The following is a 21,534-nucleotide window of genomic DNA, read 5'->3' as shown; positions in this document are numbered from 1 at the left end:
TGGCAAAAATTCTGGTTCCTTTTTCGAATCTACTTTGCCTTTGTCTATAATCCACTGTCTCTGGTGGCAACACAGGCCACTGCTCCCTGCAGGAAATGTGGAATAAAAGCAAGGGTCTTGAATAAAATATTCCATGCGATTTTTTTCTGTTACTTCCTAGTGGAGACAAGTCTGTGCTTTCCAAGTAATATGAAAGCAGACTTCTCTTAAATATGTCATGGTAGGCTGCCTGTTTGTTTCCACTAAGAATTCTATCCTTGCAACTGACAACAAAATAAACCATTTGATAGCACTGTTACCTTAAAGCCTGCTGCTGATCGCCTGGTAGGAAATAAGTTAAATTCTACTTGTTTGGGTTTTTTTAAGTGAGAATTTCCCACAGTAACATATACCCACAGACCAACAGCTTAGAAACCACTTTTTCTGCTATTAGTTAACTCGTTCTTGGGCTACATTATTTGTAGACTATTGTGTTTAAACAGACTTCATTTGTGACTGAATTCCCACTAAAATGGAAGAATACAGGATATGAAAAGTGAGATTAATATATGACACACAGACAATTTGCTGACAACCTGATGGATGACTTGATTGCTGCTTTGGAGGAAATAACGTTATAGGACTAAATTCAGAATGTAAGTAAGCCTGGAGGCTGTCTAATTTACTGTGGCTTGCATCAATTCTAAGTAAAGACTGGAGATACTGTGCATATGTCAAACACATCTAGAGCTTCCAAAAATGGACTGTTCTTAGTGTCCTTTAACTCTACCTGAAATTTCCATTGAGGCAAGAGCTGTGTGCACTTACCTTTTTTTATGTTTACTGAATTACCTAATTTCTTGCTCCAACAGGGAGGCGAATTTATGAAAGGCTTATAAACCAAACCCAGAGGGAATAATTACATGGGGAATTATAAGAATTATAAAATTGTGATTGTTAATAAATGTATTTTAATGAAATTTCTAATTATAATTACAAAGAACTATAGGAGAAGGAACAGTCAGATCAGAAACTCTACATCTGAAAATGGGAGCTGTACCAGAACAGGTGCTCAACAAAAAGAAGCACAGAAATTTGGCTACCTTAGTGATGAAGCTCCTGGTCTTTTGCAAGCTTTGGCAAGTCTAAAACCTTGATAAATGGCAGGTCATCAAGACATTATATGGCTTAAAACTTTCCAAGGCCCAGGCACCATGTATGTATGGATTTGTGAAATGCAGTGCATGGAGATGGTGGATTGGTCTTCCCCAGAGCAGACAGACAAGCTCTACCCATGCACAGAAGACGATATCCTCCCTTTCTCTCCCTTTGTAAAAGCTTGGAATTGTGCGCTCTGCCTTCACAAAGAGCTTAAAAACAGGAATTCAGAGGAAGAGTCTTTTTTTCTGAGGCAAAATCCCAAATCTTAAATATTTGGACATCTAAACATAATTACCCTATTCCCAGGGTTAATGAAAGTCAAGCCTGGGTCCAAATTCTCCCCCATGCAAGCCAGACTTCTGTAACCATAAAACCCTGAATTATGTCCCTGAAACTCGAGGTCTGAGTCATCTGTGCTCTTATCCATTCAGGAACAGAAAAAAGAAAATGTTCCTTAAAAAATATTCATCACCCCCAATGAACTGGTGTGTTTGCGTTGCCAAGCAACTGTGCTGCATCTCTGCTCCTCTGAGACCCATGGGTCAAAACCCAATGTCAACATAAAAGTTTGAGAGTCCAGTCAGGATTATGGCACATAAATATTGATGAGGAAAAAGGCAGAAGAGGGTGTATATCTGCAGCCCTGTTTTTAGAATTAATTGGTTCCCAATTATGCTACCATTATAGTAGCCAGGTGTTTTTCAAAATCACAGGACAAGTGGTTTTCATCTTACAAAGACTTGGTTATTCAAGAAGTTATTTTCTAAGAACATAGAAACACCTACGGGAACCCTGAAAAGTTGGGTCTTGGCCCTCACTGACATTCTAGATGGAAGCAGAGCTCATTTTCACCAGTAAGGGTAGATACATTCCATTGTCTTCCCTTGCAAATGCATTTTCTTAACGTAGTGTCATGGATAGACTGATGCACTTCACTCGTTAGAGAGAAATATCAATATGTTCATTGATAAACAGCAGCAATTTAGCAAAGTTTGATAGTAAATGTTACAGTGGTTTTACAGCATTCCATGGCAAGGTACTACATAGCAGACAAGGTCAACCAAATCTTTCAGGGAGACCTCCTGTTGAGTCATGAGATTAAAAAATCCCTTGCATTCTAAACTCCTTCTCAGAGAGGAATTGAAGTGCATCTGGATCCAGACTTACTCCCAGACTATGGTTTATAATCCTTATATACTAAGGACTATATGTGCAAAATCAATGCTTTATATTGCTTAGCTAAGATTTCAAAGCTTAGCATGCTAATAGTTACTTATCAAGGATCTGTTGCAACAAGGAATCTCTCAGCCTCAAGGAATAACCTTGAAAGGTGCCCCTCCTCAATGGGAGATTCTGGCACGTGGTAGCCTGTTAACTCCCTGATTCTGTGATGCCATGTTCCCCTGTTCCCTGCCCTACCCTTGGCCACTCCCTCGGCCTCTCCCTATTGGTTCCTGTACCCCAGCCCCACCCAGGGACCGCCCCTGGGCCTCTGACAAAACCACCCTGCACCCAGACCCCGAGGTCTCTCTTTCTGCCTCCGAGGGTGCCGGGGCAAGATGTGAATAAAGCTATCTTACCACCCTCATGGGAGACCCTTCTCTACCTCCTTCATCACCACTGCGTTGTTAATGCTGCTGGCTGCCAGAGCCAGATCAAGGGGCTGTCCGAAATGGACTCCAGGATGCAACTAGTCGCATGGCCTTAGGAAACCCTCGCTGAGCTCTCAGGGAGCTGCAGCCTGCTAGGCAGAGTCCAGTGGTTACAACACTGGCATGCAGCCCACTGCCATGCAAGAAGCACAATGGACTCTGTACTGTCCACTAGTTATGGAGTAAGATAATTGACTCATATTTGTATATTGAATGCAGATGTTAGTTTCTTCCAAAATTGCCTTGACCAGCACTATGTTTAAGAGAGCTCATTGCTCAAATTAGTCCTTGGCTGTTGTGTTATCTGTCTACCCTGAATCCACTTTGAGTCAGATGCAGCCATCACAACCAGACACACCCACTATGACCAACCCTGGTGGTCAACACTTGAAAAGATTACAGGAAAAAAAGGGCAGGTTGGTGGAAAGGAGAATACGTTACATTTAGATAGGGCTGTGTTGTCTTAGAATATCAATTATTTTTGAGAACAGGTAGCCTGGAGTGAATTATACAATTTCTCTGCACCTTTCTTGGGTAACACTCAGGTCCAAGGCTGAGCAGAAGTGAAAGAAGAGATAGATAGAGATGGGCTTGCCTGCTGAGCCATGCCTCTCCCATGGCATTTTTGAGAGAAGCAGTGGCAGCCAGGAGAAACACCATGGGCTGGGGGACAGGTATAAAGGGGGTATAAACCTGGTACTGTTTCAATAACCAGTTCAATTGTCTGTCTTCCAGAACAAACCTTGAAGGGGTTAAATGGAAATTAGGACTGCACTGGGAAATCCATGTGAAAACAGGGGAATTTCTAGCTAATAATTAAACACAAGGAGATTAGAAAGTCAGATAATTTAAGAGAAGAGTGAGAGAGGGGAAAGTACACTAACATATTCCTGCACTAAAGCTCCCAATGTTTGCTCATCAACCTTAGTAGCAACATCCTGAACTTCATCAAGTAAAAGAGTCACAGCAGTTTATCAGGCAGATCTGGTGCATTTGTCACAAAATCTCACAAGCAAGATAGAAGTGGGTGAGGGATAGAGCAGTCAGATAGCACAGCAGCATCATCTCTGTCAGCAGAGGAGCAGGATTAACCAGATCTTTAACAGAGAAGCTGGGACAGCATTTGCTGTGAATGTAGAGCAGAAGCAATGTGGAAGCCAGCAGAATGGTTCAAAGAATAACATACCCAGTGCTCACAGATCTCTGAAATCACAAAAAGAGAGGACAAGATGAAAGTTATGCAGGATGCAGAGACAATTCTTGAGGTGGAGATAGCCAACACAGAGGAAAAGATTTTAGTCTCAGGGTCAAAGAGATAGATGTTGTGTTTCATTTTGCAAATCATATATAAAATCTGTTATCAAGAAATGAAGTAAAGATTTTAAATAGTATATTTGCAAGTTCAAGCATGATCAAACCCATCTTATGGTAAAAATCTAAATTACTAGAAAGGTGATTTGAAATAATCATGCAAGCACAAGCGGGCTATCAAGTCCTTGATAGCTCTGACAAAGAGGGCAATAGGGGCATATCCAATTTGGATTACAAACAGTGAGAACCATTCTATTTTAGACTGCATTATGCATTGCCTGTGGAGTGATTTATTTCACTGAGGGATTGTAGCAAGTGAGATATTAGCAAAACAGAGGATCACTCTCCTGACTATGCTGTTGCTCTGGTGTGTGTCACACCATGTTTGCATATTTCTTCTGCTTCCTCATCAATAACTTCTTGTGTAATTAACCAAAACTGGTGAGGCATGTGCTCAAATTAGACAGCTTCAAAGGCAAAAAGATTTTCTTTGGTCAGTGGTCTAGCTAGTGATCTCTCCAGTGAAGTGAAAACACTCAACAGCTGACACGCAGCAGCTGAAAGAGGTGTCATGTCTTCTCCCTCCATATCCAAATTCACAACTCTTGACTTTAACAGTGAAAATCCATACAAACAGCTGTGGTTCATGCACTGCAATTTTGTGACCTTTCATTTCCTAATGCACATTCTCCCCCAAATTCTTCTGCCTGAGCAGGGGACCCCAGGAGGCAGGCAGGTAGGCAGCATGGTCCTGTACACCAGGTTATGCTTGGCAAGGCTCCTCCTTGGAGGGCATTGGGGCTCAGAAGGAAATTAATTCTGTTCCAAGATTTTGAGTAGATTTTTGGCTAGAGAGCACCTGGTTTTGGCTGCTTTTCCTCTGTCCCTGGCACACATGTGCTCCCTCCTGCTTGTTGCTGAAGAAGGACCCCCAGTTTGCTGGAAGAGCTTGGCAAAGATGTTGGTGCATTTGGGGCTCTGTATAATCTTTGAAGAGCTGATGGGCAGTGTAGTTTGGAAACTCATTGATTTGGGGAAAGATAGAAAAATCAGAAAGTCCTCACATTTATACTCAGCCTGCCTGAAGAGGCATGTAATGCTTCCCATGGGGATTTCACATAGCCATTTCATCCCTTGGAGACACTGCCCAGCACTAAAATTATATTTTATTAAATGCTTACAATTATTTGAAGATGAGGGAGAAAAATGAACAGCACCAAGGTACCAGGACAGTACCTGGTGGTTGCAAGGAAAGGTCAGGTGATTTGTCCGCGTCCTGGACAGTGAGGCATCATCCGGCTCCTCAGCCAGTGGAGAGTCACTGTGATCTCACTGTTAGGAGATGGCTATGTGGCATTACAGCTACAGAGGTGTAGCAGATGCCACTCATACCCCTTGTTCCTCCCCCACTGACACCTGGGCACAGCTCTCTCCCATCCAAGAGCAGCAGCCAAATGTCCAGCAGGAGCTTCTTCATGGTGAAACTGTGGCAGAGAGCCCCAAGCATCTGGTTACCCTCCCTCTGCAACACTGAATATCACAGATGAACTGATGGGGAGGATACAGAGGCTGCCCTGGTACCAGAGTCCACCTGCTCTCCAAAGGACCCCATTAGAAATTTCAGAAAATTTAATAGCTTTTTGTCACTGGGTGGACAAATGTTGGGCCTCAAGAATGTCCAATCTAGCACAGCTGTCATGGCAAAGCTGCAGCAGCACAGAGACTACAAAGCCAAACTTACAAGAATGTGATTTTGTTTTACATTTCCATTTCTGTTACAAATTGCAGAAAGAGTGGGCTGTATATAGCTGTAGGGAGCAAGGTCAGCACCAAGGGAATAGACATCAAATATTCAAAATCATGTGGATATAAAATGTGCCAACTTGGAATGGAAATTTCTATTTTGGGAGTATATTAGAAGTAACTCAAAGGCTTTCTGTTTCACCTCTTATGATCCATACATGCTGCCTTTCTTGACATTTTTCCTACAGTCTGGTGTCCCCTGGAGAGCTAGTTGGGTGTGCTAGGTATAGGTAATATGTAATAGGTAATAGGCCAGATCTGACAACATATGTTGGGAAAGACAGGGTTTCTGCCCTTCCCCCTAGAAGCAAGGAGGTGGGAATAGGAGAAACTCTCAATTCATTTACAGGGGAGCTGTTCTCCAGCAAGGCAAAGCAAATCTTGCAAAATATTTAGTCTGAATATTACGACAAATGTTCAAATTATTTACCTCCAACATACTGTCTCTTTTATCTGTTCCCCTTCTGCAAATATTCATAAAACAGAGTTTTGCTGGCACAGCTATTTACAGGAAGAGAATATCAATATAACAAGCATGAATATTCACATAGTGATAAAATTTTACGTTTACAAGCAACAATATGTACACCAACACATTTATTAAGCCACGTGCAAAAATACTGCCTTGTGACTTATCCAGCCAATTGCAAATAGCTATTGCATCTCAAGTACTGAGTGTTTGAAAGGCACTGCAAGTGAGCAGTCCAAAGAGACAAATCCATTAACATTTGTAGAATGCACTGACTAATGCACAATTTTAATGAAATGGGATTGTGAAGTTATTTTTATTAATGACATTTATGAATTAGAGTGCTTCTGCAAATGCTGTAGCAGTAGAGAAAGCTGCTATCCCACATGTAGAGTTTGTAGTGATGGAATAAATTGCTATGTAATACTATCTGCAGTTTTTATTTTCACTTTGTAGTAGCACCTTGTTGCAGTGGGGATACTGCAACACGCATATATCAAACCAGGAGTCCCGTGGAAAGGAAATATATATGGACAGACAGATTCTTGCTAGATGTTTCAGAGATGTTTATTTCTCCAGCCGCATGGCCGGGGCTCTGCTGAGGAACTGTTCCAGTCACGGGACCAAGGGTCCTTCTGCCCGCGCAGGGAACACAAACCAACCAATGGGAACGAGGCTGAGCAGGGGCAGGGAAACCCCATGTCTGTGCCCTCAGGGCCCCTCTCCCAGGGCTACACGGCGGGGGAGGGACCCCAACACCTCACCCGTTTTATTTTAATAAAAGGAGAATGAAAACAACTGGATAAACATAACAAGAACCATTTCAAGACAAAACAAGCCACCCTCCTGAGTCTTTAAATGTCCAAACAGATTCTGTGGAACATCTTAGGGCTGACAGAAGGGAGACAGGACTCTCTGAGCATGCTTTGTGGGGAAACTGAGGCAGGAGAGGGTTTAACTTCTTCCCTTCCCCTTTTCATCCTCCACTCGGCATTGGAAAGGGATTTTTGGGGAAACAATTGGCAAAAGCATGGTTTTGTGAGGGAAACCATGGATGAAAAAACGGATTGGGAATACACTGGGGGTAATAGGACATAGGGTAAAAGGGAAAGGTGGGATTAGGAAAGGGAGACTGTAGGGGGGACTTACAATAGAGATATTGTCTAACATGACTACGGTTTTTTGCATATATACTGCCTTTTACAGGAACACCATCAGGCCCAGTGACCTGCGATGCTTGTAACCCTTTTCTCCCTAGTACAATATTAAATTCCACCACCTCTCCATCTCCCAAGCTTGGGATCCATTTTTCAGGGTTATTCTTTTTAATAGCAGTTCTATGCACGAATATGTCTTGCTGGTTGTCACACCTTGTTATAAAACCATAATTTTGCTTAACATTATACCATTTTACTATCCCTAAGGTCTTAGTTACTATGATCTTTTCCTTTTTCCGAGTGGCTGCTGTCTTCTGTCTCGCTGCGTCTTTGCTCTCTCTTTTGGTCGCTCCCGTGTTGGAATTGTCGGAGCTGCTGGTGCCTGCGCGCTCTTCCCGGGGTCGCGTTCGGGGCTGCGCGGGCCGGGCTGGGCCGCGCCGCTCAGTTCTCTGTGCGTCGCCTCCTCTGGTCGCAGCTTCGCTGCCGCTGCCAGGCGCTGTACCCACGTCTCGGCCGGGCCCCCGAGCGATGACTCCCCCGCGCCCTGCTCCAGCGCGCGTCTCGGCTGGGCGCGGCTCCGTTCCACCGCCACCGCCGCCAGCCGCCACCCGTGTGCCGCCCCTCTCGGCCGGGCGTTCACGGGGCTCGCTCCACCACGCGCTGCACGGGGCCATTCGGGCACCGCCGGGTCCCGCCGCGCCTCGCTCCGCCACCGACACTGCGGCTCGGGTGGCTCCACCCGCACGCAGGAACTGCCTCGCTGCTGCTCGCAGAGCACTCGGTGCACGTGGCCTGGGCCGCAGGTCCCTGCGCCTGGCTTCCCTTCGCCAAGACACAGCTGACATTGCTCAACAGTCTCGGTAACTAAATAATATTCACGAAAATATTCTTCCATCGGCATATATTTTGACTCCAGTATTAACTGTGTCCAAACGGTTTTCCAAAAGCCCTTGGTAAGAATTAAATCCCAAGAAACATAGAAAAAGTTCTTAAACAACCATGCCAGGAAGTGTTTCAGTTCTTTTTGAGCTTGAATCAAGCTAAAATTTACAAATCGTTGTTCAAGAATCATTTTAAGTTTAAGATAAATGTCCATATGCGGCTCTGAGAGCCAAGAGTCTTCCCACGGTTCCTCCATAGTTTAGATATGGAATAGCAAAGCAAAACCAAGAAGAGGAATCCAAAGTTTCCAGGGTTTACTCACACAAATCAGTCGCTTAGGGATCGGGGATCGTTCTGCCCGCATTATCCACCATTTGTTGCAGTGGGGATACTGCAACACGCATATATCAAACCAGGAGTCCCGTGGAAAGGAAATATATATGGACAGACAGATTCTTGCTAGCTGTTTCAGAGATGTTTATTTCTCCAGCCGCATGGCTGGGGCTCTGCTGAGGAACTGTTCCAGTCACCGGCCCAAGGGTCCTTCTGCCCGCGCAGGGGACACAAACCAACCAATGGGAATGAGGCTGAGCAGGGGCAGGGAAACCCCGTGTCTGTGCCCTCAGGGCCCCTCTCCCAGGGCTACACGGCAGGGGAGGGACCCCAACAGCACCTGAGATTAAATGTTGCAGTGCTAGGTTTAGTTTAGCAAGCTGCAGCTTTCCCTGGGAGCTCAGCGGGGCTGCTTAGGGCAGGGCAGCCATTCCGCCCTCCCGTAGTCCATTTCGGACGGCCCCGCACTCTTGCTCCGGTGGCTGTCAGCTCTACAGCACAGTGACGGCGAAGGAGGCGAGAAGGGTCTCCCCATGAGGGTTTCAGAGGATTTTTAATAGTTACACCTTGTCCCAGAGACCCCCAGAGGCAGAGAGACCTCGTGTCCGGGCGCAGGGGGCTTTTGTCAGATCGCAGGGGCGGTACCTGGGCGGAGTTGGGGTACAGGAACCAATAGGGAGAGCCCGAGGGAGTGGCCAGGGCTAGGGGCAGGGGAAAGCGGGGGGAACAATGTGAAAGGCATTTAGTAAATGAATCAGTGGGAAATACAACACCACAATTAAATCCTTTCCAACTGTCAACAACATTTCTTGTCTTCCAAAAGACATAGGTTCCTTCAATCTCATAAAATATCTGGAACCTCTGGTGTATTTTTAATATGAAAGGTGGCTTTTTTTTAAGCTAGTGTCTTCACCTTAATCATTACATTATTTTTGCATACTAAAAATTTTAAAAATGCAAGCAGGAAAAATATTTTTATCACGTTATCCTTGAAATGCACATTTCCTTGGGGCAGGACATAAAAGATCTTAAGAGCAATAAAGAGCTCAGTGCAAAGGATACTATGATGGGTAAGGAGATTCTGAAACAATTTTATATACAACTCTTACTATCATCCCTTTATTCCTTGATGCAAGATTAATTCTCATCTGAAGTGCAAGTAAGAGCTCTAACTGATTAGGACTTGCAGGGAAGTATTGCAGAGGTGAAGCTCTAAGGTGTTGCATGTAAAAGACCAAGTTATCGGATGAAAAGTTTTCAGTCGGTTTTTGATGGAAAATTAAGATTTTTAAAAAATAGGTTCATTTAAGGTCAATATATAAGAAACCTAGAAGGCTTATGTGTATGTATTTGAGACAACAAATAGAATTTGGAATACTGTCAATAATTTTTTTAAAAAATGCTCTAAGACAGTAAACCTGCCTGTTCTTTATGCAAAGTCTCACAAAACCCCACCTAATATAAACACTTACTGCCTGTTAATAGCTAGTTTCCCTTTAACCAAAGCAAAACTAAATTGGACTTGGAACATGCTGTGATTTCCCTCCCTGCTCATCTTTCATCTATTAGTTTTCATGCTTCTCTTTCCTGAACAACTGACTGTTTTTCCCAATCCTCAAACCTCTTCGCTGAGAGCAAGCTTTATGCAGGATCCCTGTTCCCTTGGCAATCAAAACTTACACTCCTTTGAGCTTCATTGAGCAGTGCATGCTGGTACAATATTTTTAACTGCAGTAATGCCTCAAGACCTCCCATTTCATGGTAGCAGAGCATTTTCTGCACAGCCTTCCTTCCCACTTTTGGAGTGAAATGGGAACTCCCTATCTGAAGATCAAGCCCCAACTCCCCTCCTTGGATCATCCAGTGAGGATAACAGATTTGTTCCTTAGTTTTTGCACCTTCTGAAAGAAGAATTTCTGTGTTATGTTGCTAGAGCATACTACTTCATGAATTTAGCATTTGTCCATTTTGTTTGTTGTGCAGACAAATGTTGTGGTTTAACACTAGCCCTCAATTCAGCCCCACAGCCACTTGCTCACTCCCATTCCCCCGCCATATTGGGATGGGGAAGAGAATTAGAAGAGAAAATGTGAGAAAACTCATGGGTTGAGATAAAGACAGTTTCATAGGCAAACCAAAAGCCACTCACACAAGTAAAGCAAAACAAAGAATTCATTCCCTGCTTCCCATAGGCCGGCAGGTGTTCAGTCGTCTCCAGGAAAGCCAGGCTCCATTACATGTAGTGGTTACACAGGATTACAAATGCCATCACTCCAAACGTCCCCCATTCTTTCTTCTTCCCCCATCTCCATATGCCAAGCATGTTATGGTATGTTATGGGATGTCCCTTTGCCCGGATGGGGTCAGCTGTCCTGGCTGTGTCCCCTCCCAGCTTCTTATGCACCTCCTGCCTGCTCACTGGTGGGGTGTGGTGGGAGGGAGAAAAGGCCTTCAGTCACTGCTCAGCAGCGACAAAAACATCCCTGTGCTATCCACACTGTTTTCAGCACAAATCCAAAACAGAGCACCATATTAACTACTTTGAAGAAAATCAAGTCTATGCTAGCCAAACCAGCAAGATAAGGAAGGGAGGGATGGATTTTCCAGTAGTTCAACCTTTAAAGAAAATTACTGTATGATTTTACACCCAGTGAATTATGTTTTTGCTGAATGTCTCGATTCAGGCAACACAACCAGTATGCTGCTTCTTTTCTTCAGCAGATCAGGTCTCAGTCCCATGAAGTTTTATCAGCACAGTCATATTTTAAACTTTGGGATAGCTTTGTAGCTTCTAAAGAGCACAGCTAGTAGGCAGTTAGGATGCCTTACCACCTTTTAGATCAAAAAATACAGAATTCCTAGAATTCAAGTTTGTGAAAGAAATACAGATGCCCATCTGGTCTGCTCCTCCTTTTGGATGATTTGGAGGGGTTTTTTGTATTTAGCTCAGGGACTGGAACAGCATGGGACAAAGCCAACCTTGAATTGCCTTCAGAGTGCAAGGAAGCATACCATTGTGTCCCACCTGAGTCCAGATACTAATTCAGGGATGTCACATTGAGCATGCTTTAGTTTTCAATAGAGATTTTGAGTTCTGAGAGATCAAAGCTCTCATATAAGTGAGATCCCCGTTATCTCTATAAACAATTACTTCATCAATATTTACTTTGCCAAAGTTTTACATGCCTCTTAATTTATTTACAATCCTCTGAAAAGTATCTATAACCTTAAACACTTAGATCCCTGGAGTATGGTGAAAGCAAATTCAATTGGGTAGCACTAAGGCTGTTTGCCAGGGCTCTGTAGGGTGGTCTACTGAGGTTGTATATTTTGGTCTCCTTCGTCTGCCTGTCATTTAATTTAGTCCTGGCCTGTGTAGACATCCAATATTGTAACAGTGTCTAGCTCCCTGTAATAAATGCAGGATCTCACAGTTCTGCCAAAGTTTGGGCCTCACACAATGGCGATGAGGGGCCCATGTGGTGGACATAAATTTCACAACCAATGTGTCAGTCTGCTCGGTCTCCTACCTCTTGTTCAAGTCCCTTATGATGCATAAACTGGGCAGAAGATGTCCTAAATTTTCTCCTAGTACAGGATTGATTTTTGGAGAACACAGATTTGTGATGCCTCTCACAGCTCTTCTTTCTGCTCTGCCAGCAGATTGTAGCACCAGCCACTGCACTGGTATGGATATTTGTCAGCCAGGTGTGGGGACATGGTGCTGTGTAAAAAATATAATGACATATAATGAGAGACTCATGGGTTGAGGTAAAAGACAAGGAGAGATCCCTCAGCAATTACCATCATGGCAAAACAGACTTGACTTGGGGAAAATTAATTAATTACCAATCAAATCAAGGTAGGGTAATGAGAAATAAAAGCAAATCTTCAAACACCTCCCCACCTACCCTCCGTTCTTCCCAGGCATAATTTCAGTCCTGATTTTCTCTCCCTCCTTTCCCTGCAGCAGTGCAGAGAGATGGGGAATAAGGGCTGCAGTTAGTTCATCACGCATTGTTTCTGCCGGGAGAGAACTCCTCACACTCTTCACCAGGTGCAGTGTGGGACCCTTCCATGGGGTGCAGTTCTTCAGGGACAAACAGCTCCAGCCTGGCTTCCTCCCTCAATGGGTCCTGTCAGGAGCCTGATCCAGCATGAACTTCCCATGGGTCACAGCCTTCTTCAAGCAACCACCTATTTCAGTGTGTCGTCCACCATGGGGTGCAGGAGAATCTCTGCTCCACCGTGGTCCTCCAGGGGCTGCAGAGGCATGGCTGCCTCACCATAATCTACATCACAGCCTGCAGGGGACTCTGTTCCTGAGCTGGGAGCACCTCCTTCCCCTCTTTCTTCACTGACCTGCATGTCTCAAGAGTTCTTTCCCTTACATATTCTTACTCCTCCCTTCTGCCGGCTGTTCTGCAGCAATTTTCCCCCACCCCTTCTTAATTATGTTATCCTCAAGGCATTGCCACCATCACTGATGGGCTCAGCCTTGGACTGCCTTGGAACTGGCTGGCATGGTAGAAGCCTCCAGCAGTTTCTCACAGATGCCTCCCCTGTGGCCCCCTCAGCACCAAAACCTTGACATACAAACCCAATATACATGACAGAATGGAACCCTTTGAAGGAGAACTAGCTCTTTAAACTATAACAAACCTAGTGCTACAAAGACTTAGAACATTTGTATCACAGTTTTGGACTTTCTGGCCAATTTTTTATATACATGATACATAGGTAATATTTCTTGGATGCTCAGCTGAAAGAAGGTTTCTCAGAACAGTCTGAAACTTGTTTGTGCACAAGGAGGAAAAATATATTGTTTTCTTTCTTCATAAGATCTGAAATGAGGAAAACGATAGATTCCACAATTCAATAACACATGGTTTAAGGCAAAAGGAATCTAGTTCTCTCTTGCTCTTCCTTTCTCACAGTATTCCTATTTCTTCCTTAGTTCTAAGAAAGAAACCATGTAACATGAGACATTCAGTGATTTTTTTTACAGTATACAGCCCTTTTTAATTTGTTTGGGTTTTTTCCTTTTGTCATCTTTTTTTCTTTGAAGGCTGACTGATCTTCTTTCTTTATCTCTTCAGTGTTTCAGAGAAAAAATTTTAGCAGGGTCTTTCCAGAACTGTCCTGTATGTCTTTGTATACTCAGTGACATATAGTATTTTGGTCCTATTCTCTTGCACATATAAAGTACCAGATACCTCCAAAACAGTCTCTCAGAACATGCCAGTTCCTGTTAAGCATTATCTTATTCCATGCCAGAAAGCAAGAAATGTTTCTGCAAAACTTAAGGAGAGTCATTGATCTCATGGAGGGTAAAATATTAGCATCAAATCCTATTACCACTGCTCCTCCACATGCATTTATTCCTGTCCTTGATGTAGTGAATATCAAAAAGTTATCATGTAACTTGACAAGAATCTCTTTGTGGACTGGGACTGTTAGGTCAGCTTCAATTCCTCAATGACAAATCTTCAAAAAACACAGGAGAGCCTGACTTTTATCTCTGCACAGTCTTACTGACTGTGATGAGTTTGAACAAATACAGATATTCCCTTCCTGTTAACTTCTCAATTAACAACTGAAATCAGACTAAATGGGGAAAAAAACCCAAAACCCCTGAAGTACAAGATGTGTATTTCTTTGCAGTTTTCCCATCTCATTTGACTGCAACCCTATCCTTCCATTCCCGTCATTTTCTGAGCTGGAGTTTCTTGGAGGAGTAGATTAGAGACGTCCTTGGCACAATCTCAGTACTGTGATATATTTATCTTGACAGAACCCATGTCAGGTCAGGAAATGCCTCCTATACTCCTGGCAGATGCAGGATTGAGACATTGACAGACTAAACGCTTTTTCTCAGATAACAAGGAATGCCTGTGGTAGAGTGGGACACAGATCCCAGGGATTAACACCCTTCCCAGTGAAATGCCTTTCATGGGTGGTCATTCAAGTCAATAGTGAATACTGTTTACTCCTAAAATATGTTGATGACATAAAAATTATTTCTGTGTCTCACTCATGCTGCTGAAAAAGAGAATGGACATTCATGCTGCAGATGCAACAAGTTTGGAAAGACAGTGAGCATCACCTGGAGAGCCAGGACATGGCGATGGCATGATTATCAGCCTCTTTCCAGAGAGGGCACTCAGGAGGGTATATTTATAGGTACTTTGACAGGTCAGCAAAGAATTATCTTGCCCATGGACACAGGAAGTATTCGAGACATATCCAAATTCAGTTCTTAAAAACAAATATGAAGAAAAGTGAGAGGTATCAATGGATATACTGTGGAAAATACACCGAAATCTAATTTTTGTGGCAGCTGATATTTGTTGTTAAAGTGTCCTGACAAGTCATGTTATATATTGATATAAAGTAACAGTTTTGTTCTTCTGTGGCATCAGCTGAAAATGAGGAAAATAATGGACTCTGAATTTAGGCTGCAAATACATTTAGGATGAAGGATTTTCTTTTGCTACTTCAAATTCTATTTAAAAAATAAAGGAGGGTTTAGCACCTGAGGTTTTTCTTCAGCATGGTTATGGTATTTAGTACATTCTTTAGATAGACTGGGAGAGGAGTACAGTGTTATAATGGCCTGCCCAAGGCCACAAAATGAATCAGTGAATCAAGCTGGGTTAGGATTTAGGACCTTTTTGATTTCTGATCTATCATACCATTGCCTACAGGAGCTCTGTTGTATTTCTGGTGAGAGATTGATAACATCTTTATATTAGCTATCATCAGTCTTTAAAACCTCTTGAAAATACTATGCCACACTAGCACATTAGCATTGTGGTTTCCAACACCTCTTGCAATAATTTTTGGAGATTAAAGGATGTTTTTTTCAACATTTCTTCAATATGCTTATGTCTATGAGGAGAAACAGGAGTTCATACACCCTATCCTCCCACTAAGAATATGAGCCAAATTTTTAAACACAAAATCTGAATTCTATGCATTTTAAGAAGAAAAATACTACATTTGTGAAATTCAACTGTAGTGTTGTATTTCCCACTAATTCATTTACTAAATGCCTTTCACATTGTTCCCCCCGCTTTCCCCTGCCCCTAGCCCTGGCCACTCCCTCGGGCTCTCCCTATTGGTTCCTGTACCCCAGCTCCGCCCAGGTACCGCCCCTGCGATCTGACAAAACCCCCCTGCGCCCAGACACGAGGTCTCTCTGCCTCTGGGGGTCTCTGGGACAAGATGTAACTATTAAAAGTCCTCTGAAACCCTCATGGAGGGTCCTTTCTCGCCTCCTTCACCGTCACTGTGCTGTAGAGCTGACAGCCACCAGAGCAAGAGTGCGGGGCCGTCCGAAATGGACTACGGGAGGGCGGAATGGCTGCCCTGCCCTAAGCAGCCCCGCTGAGCTCCCAGGGAAAGCTGCAGCTTGCTAAACCAAACCTAGCACTGCAACATTCAACTTTTACTTTTACCAATGGACACTCAGAACAATGATGCCACCAGTCTTTATTGGATTTATAAAAGATTATTTGCATTGCAAAACCAAGGCTCTTAAGCTCTTATTGGCTACAGCTGAAGTAACAGCACTTAAGCTAGTCCAGCAAAGACATTTGTAGGTTTTGTGAAAATCAAATGATCTTAGCCTCAATGATCTCTTTTTTTCTTATAGTGGATAGGAGGGTACTTGCAGAACAAGTGTAGCATTTCTTACACTTAAATTGTATGCATCTATCTCATATATTGCATGTTTTTACAATGCTGAGTGGTTTCAAGCCACTGTTAGACAGACATATAGTCCTCTCTGATAGCACTCTCTACAGTTATGTAGTATTATGAAAATAATTTCAAAAGCATGTTCAACAGCACTGTGCTTCAAAAATATATAGTGGCAACACCTAACATTTAGTAATACAGCCTGAAACTTTATTTTTCAATAACAATAATTGTTCAATAATTATGGTAATAACCTATATGTTTTATGTGTTCCATTCAGAAACATCTTGAAAATCATCTCTTTTTTTATAACTTTTCTTTAGTCAAGAACTCACAAAAATGAGGGGATTGTATTTTCCCTTGTTGTTTTCTCCTACTTATCACAGGAAAAATGAGGGAAAGAAAATAGTGAAACTGTAGATTAAGTTCTATAACACTCATAGAATAGATATCCTGCTTTTCAAAACCTAAAAATATTGTTTCTATTTTTATCTTATTGTTTTCTAAAGTATTATTTTTATGCTACCCACCACATATAATTATAATTTACATCTTATTTTTGATGAAAAGCTGTTTTTTCTTGACTTCAGGGTTTTATTCATTCTTTCAAGGTCAATAAATTAAAAAAAGCAATGAGATCAATGATGAGGCAATGATTGTTTATTCAATCCAGACATTAATAACTGGAGACAGGATGAGAGGACATAGTCTTAAGTTATGCCAAGGGAGGTTTAAGTTGGACATAAGGCAGAATGTCTACACAGGAAGGGTTGTTAAGTGTTGGAATGGGCCACCCAGGGAGGTGGTGGAGTCACCATCCCTGGAGGTGTTTAAGGAGACTGGACATAAGAGTCTGTGCCTTGGTTTGGTTGGCATGGTGGTGTTCAGTCATAGGTTGGACTCAACAATGGCAGAGGTCTTTCTCAACCTAACTGAGTCTGTGATTCTGTGGACTACTGTGGGAAAACCCAAAACACCTCTAGTAAGACTTCTAAGACAGACCTGACTACACGGAATTGCAGTCTTTCTTATATTATCAATCACAGGCTCTTCTAATGACTTTACCATGACCTATGCAGTGGAATGGGCCATGCAGAGGGTGGGTTGTTAATCAGTGTTGAACCTTGCACTAGCTGCAATATCTGCTGTGCAAACACCAGCAAGAGATGTACTCTGTCAATGGGAGAAAAAACCCTCCATAAAACTGGAAGCAAGTGCTTTTTTCCACTTCCCCATAGAGATGGGAAGATCAGAGCATGCCCCTGCACATCCCTGAAGAAGATTTAATTCTGGTAGGGTCCAAGAATGGGTGTTGCCTAAATGTTGACAACCCACTTCTTGCTGTTGGCTGTTGCAGCATTTCCCATAGCACCAGATCAGAGCAAACTTCTCTGTTTCTATTTTAAGATGCACACTGTTACCCTCTAAACCTTATTGGATCCAAGGTGGAAGGACAAGGTAAAAATCTTTCTAGCTTTACAACATGTCACACATGGCTGATGAATGAGATTTAGCATCCAACATCCCTCTTGTGTTTGATCTACTTCAGGTGCAGCCCAGCTAACTGATCCATCATTTTCTGAGTCATAAGTGTTGTTGGCTCATGCAGCTCGTGCTTGAACGAAGGTTTCCCAGTGAGCGGTGACACTTGCTGAGCTCATGTCTGGGGAGATGCTGAAGGCAACGGTCTGAGACTGACATTTAATAATGAGCTGCAAATCACAGGTGAGGGAAGACCACCCATTTAGGTGATCTGTCACTGAAAATGCTCTATTTACCATTGAAGGCTGAGGGTGCTCTTTTTTTCCGTCTCAATTTTAAAGAAAAAGTGTTATTTTCTGTTCCCACTGTAATAGGAGCTTTGTCCTGCTATATATAAGGTTAAAAGCCATTCTTTTTCTTTTTGTTTTCACTGTTCAGCAGTGTTGCTTCCATTGTGTTATGATAATATTCAGTAACAGAGGCTACCAGGAGCTTTTTTTATACAAAAAAGCTCTGCTTTGATTTATAGCACAAGAATATGTCCATAGGCAGCTGAGGGTAAGTCAATCTGTAAGCACAGCAATTCTGGAGGAAAGCATCATGAGTAACTTGAGAAGGCTGAAATCTTTTTGATGCTAACATAATCGACAACACCTCAAAAAGAGAAAATGGAAACATTTTGCACAACCTATTTTGGGAAATCTCTCCTTTGCCTCCCTCAGTGCTCACACTAGGTTTATTTTTAAATCTGCAGGCACAGTAGTGCAATTTTCATCACTGTGATAGTCAGTGGCTGTGGAATGGCAATTTACATCGCACTGGTATTTTGTCAGAAGCAAACGTAAGTCTCCTTTACAAGGAACTTGCTCAACTACCAAGCTCATATTTAATAACCTCCTTGACTATATTAACTGGTGTATTTAAGATTTAACACAATTTCTGTTGCAGCACAACCTATGCAAGGTCATTAAATTTACAACCAGACTGGATACATAAATTACAGAAATCATAGAGGCACTAATTGTCAACTGCAAACACCATATGTAGAGAACATCTTAAGGGCTTTCTTTTAAAGCACATCTCAGAAACAACAAGGTACATGCAAAGATTCAACAGGAGTTGTGCCTTCAGTGATGATTTTATTTCCTCTATTCTTTAGAATTTCGCTGTAAAACCCAATTTAATAGACACATTTCTCTGTTACAGCCTTGAGAAGAAAAAGGGATTCTGACATCCCAGGTCATCCCTGTGTGATCCAGACTAATAGATGGAGGCCATTACCATGGATACTTGATCCTTGGTGATTGGGGAAAGAGAACAACAGTCAACAGACACTTTTAAAGCTCATTTTAAAGGAATGTGAGGAACCAAGGAAATCTGCTGCAAGTAAGGATTTACTACTGTTGAGCAGACCTTTTTATGATAAGCAAGGGGAGGAGATGCCAAGAAAGCTTGCTGACCTATGCACCAGACTCCCCAGCTACAAGGAAAGTGTCCTGGCAGATGTTTGTTTGTAATGTCCCTGTTCAGCCAGATGCTGCCCTGCTAATGAGCATCAACACTGGCACGTCGGTATCCAGCACATCAGCACAACCAGGTGAAAGTCAGCCAGAGGAAAGCAGTCAGTGCCAAGCTCCACTCAGGCACTGTGAAAGGAACAGAACAAAACTGAATGAATCAGCCTGAAATAAATGTAAAACTAGATGGGAAATCAAATCCATTTTTCAAAATAGTTTTTCTCTGCCATGTTGCCTTCACCCACCAACCACGATGACTTTTTTATTCTAGGATTAAGCCTTCACTGTTTATACTGCCTTTATTTTTAAAAAACCCAACAAACTAAAAGAACAACAACAACAACAAATCCAAACAAAAACAACTGAAAAATCTACCCCTCCAACGGTTCTATAGGAATACATAAAATCTTTGTAGGAAACAATAGGGTGTTCCATCACCTCCCTCCCTTCTCTCTGTTGCAGGACAACACATAAGGGTGGTTAGTTCTATTTATGTAGCAAAATACCATGCAACACTCAACAGTTTACCTGTGATCTGTAAGATGTTGCAACCATCACTGTGTAAAAAAATTGCCTGTGTTCTGACAATACTGACCTTGTCTCACACAAGGTCACCAATATTTTCTCTGACAAGTGTGTATTTAAGAAAGTGGGGGCAGGGGGAAGGGAGAAGAAGGCAATGTTTTCTAAATGAGTACATGTAAGGAGAGTAATGATGATGAAAAGTTACTTCCAAGAAGGTTTGTTTGATGTGAGAGTGTGGTGCTCTGCTACTGAGATAAAAGTAAGATGATCAGCTGGGTAAAAATGTATGTGAAAAATGTATGAAGGTCTTACAATAAATTAGTGAACTACACCAAAGTACAGAAACAGCACTTTCAGAACACTATCAAAGTCAGTAGGGAGCATTTGGATCAAGGCGAAAAGGATCCATATCTCTGTTGCCTTCAGCTTTCCCCCTGCCATCAAAAGAGGACACCCTGTGGTTCACTTTCAAGGGAGACATGCAGCAATGTTGTGCATTTTGTCTTACCTTTTTTGTTCCTTTACAGCAACATTAAAAATAATGTTTATTATAAAGAACGAAGCTGTAAGTCCTGAGTGATACTTTGAATAGGATTGTCAGTTGTAAATGGTGGACCAAATTCTCATTTACTAAGGAGCATTTACTAAGGAGCATTTACTAATGCTCTAGCAATACAAAGGGGTTGACACCTTGGTTTAATGTACATTTGCAATTACTTTCATCCTCTACTTTCAACAGGGAGAAAATGCTTGGAATGAGTGGTAGGAGTCCTAACCTATTTTAGACGAGCTTCCAACAATGAGTGGTTCTTGGATTGAACATGACATTTAAAAAAATCCCAGCTATAATAACATTAAAAAGCTCCAAGTCTCAATTTCCACATGTGCACACAAAAAAAAACCCCAAAACTAGCCTTGAAAATAAGGGAGATTAACTCGTAAAGTTAAGTTAAATACTAAAAGTTCAAACTAATATCAATGGTTTAAATAAAGACACTTTGGCAGTGCAGAGCAGAAATGTTACTTCTTTTAGGGTTACATTTTGTTGGGGTTTGGTTTTGGGTTTTTCTGGGAGGTTTTTTGTTTGTTTGTCTGGTTTCTTTTTAAATTAAGAAGTATGGAGACAAAATGTTTACCATACCTTTGCTGTGAACACGAAACTTTGAGTTTTGGTAATAAATGGGGTAACAAGGCCCACTGGAAGAGAGTGTATACATGCTTGTGTAGAATGATCCAAATCACTCAATTTTCATTAAAAAAACCCCCAGCCACTGAACATTTGAGTATATTTTAAAGCCAAAGATGATGTCTGCCACTGTGTACCTCTGCAGCTTCTGTGTAGAGCAGCCACATAGCTTTCAATACAGAATAGAGCTCTGTCTTCCCAGTTTGCCAATAATCCTTAGGCCGCGCCACCGATTATTTTCATTGCTGATGAAATAACAAATCCTTGTAACCAAGAAGCTATCAAAGATATAACATGCACCACCATCATGAGAGCACATACAACATCACTTGCCTCCTTTTCCTGTTTCTGTGTGGTGTAGATGAAGTCTATAGTT

Source organism: Corvus kubaryi, unplaced genomic scaffold, assembly GCF_017639235.1.
Source record: "Corvus kubaryi isolate FWS band 111438036 unplaced genomic scaffold, C.kubaryi_AGA036_p1.0 132, whole genome shotgun sequence".
Classification (NCBI taxonomy): Eukaryota; Metazoa; Chordata; class Aves; order Passeriformes; family Corvidae; genus Corvus; species Corvus kubaryi.
The sequence above is the reverse complement of the archived record's forward strand: the minus strand, read 5'-3'. Positions refer to the sequence as shown.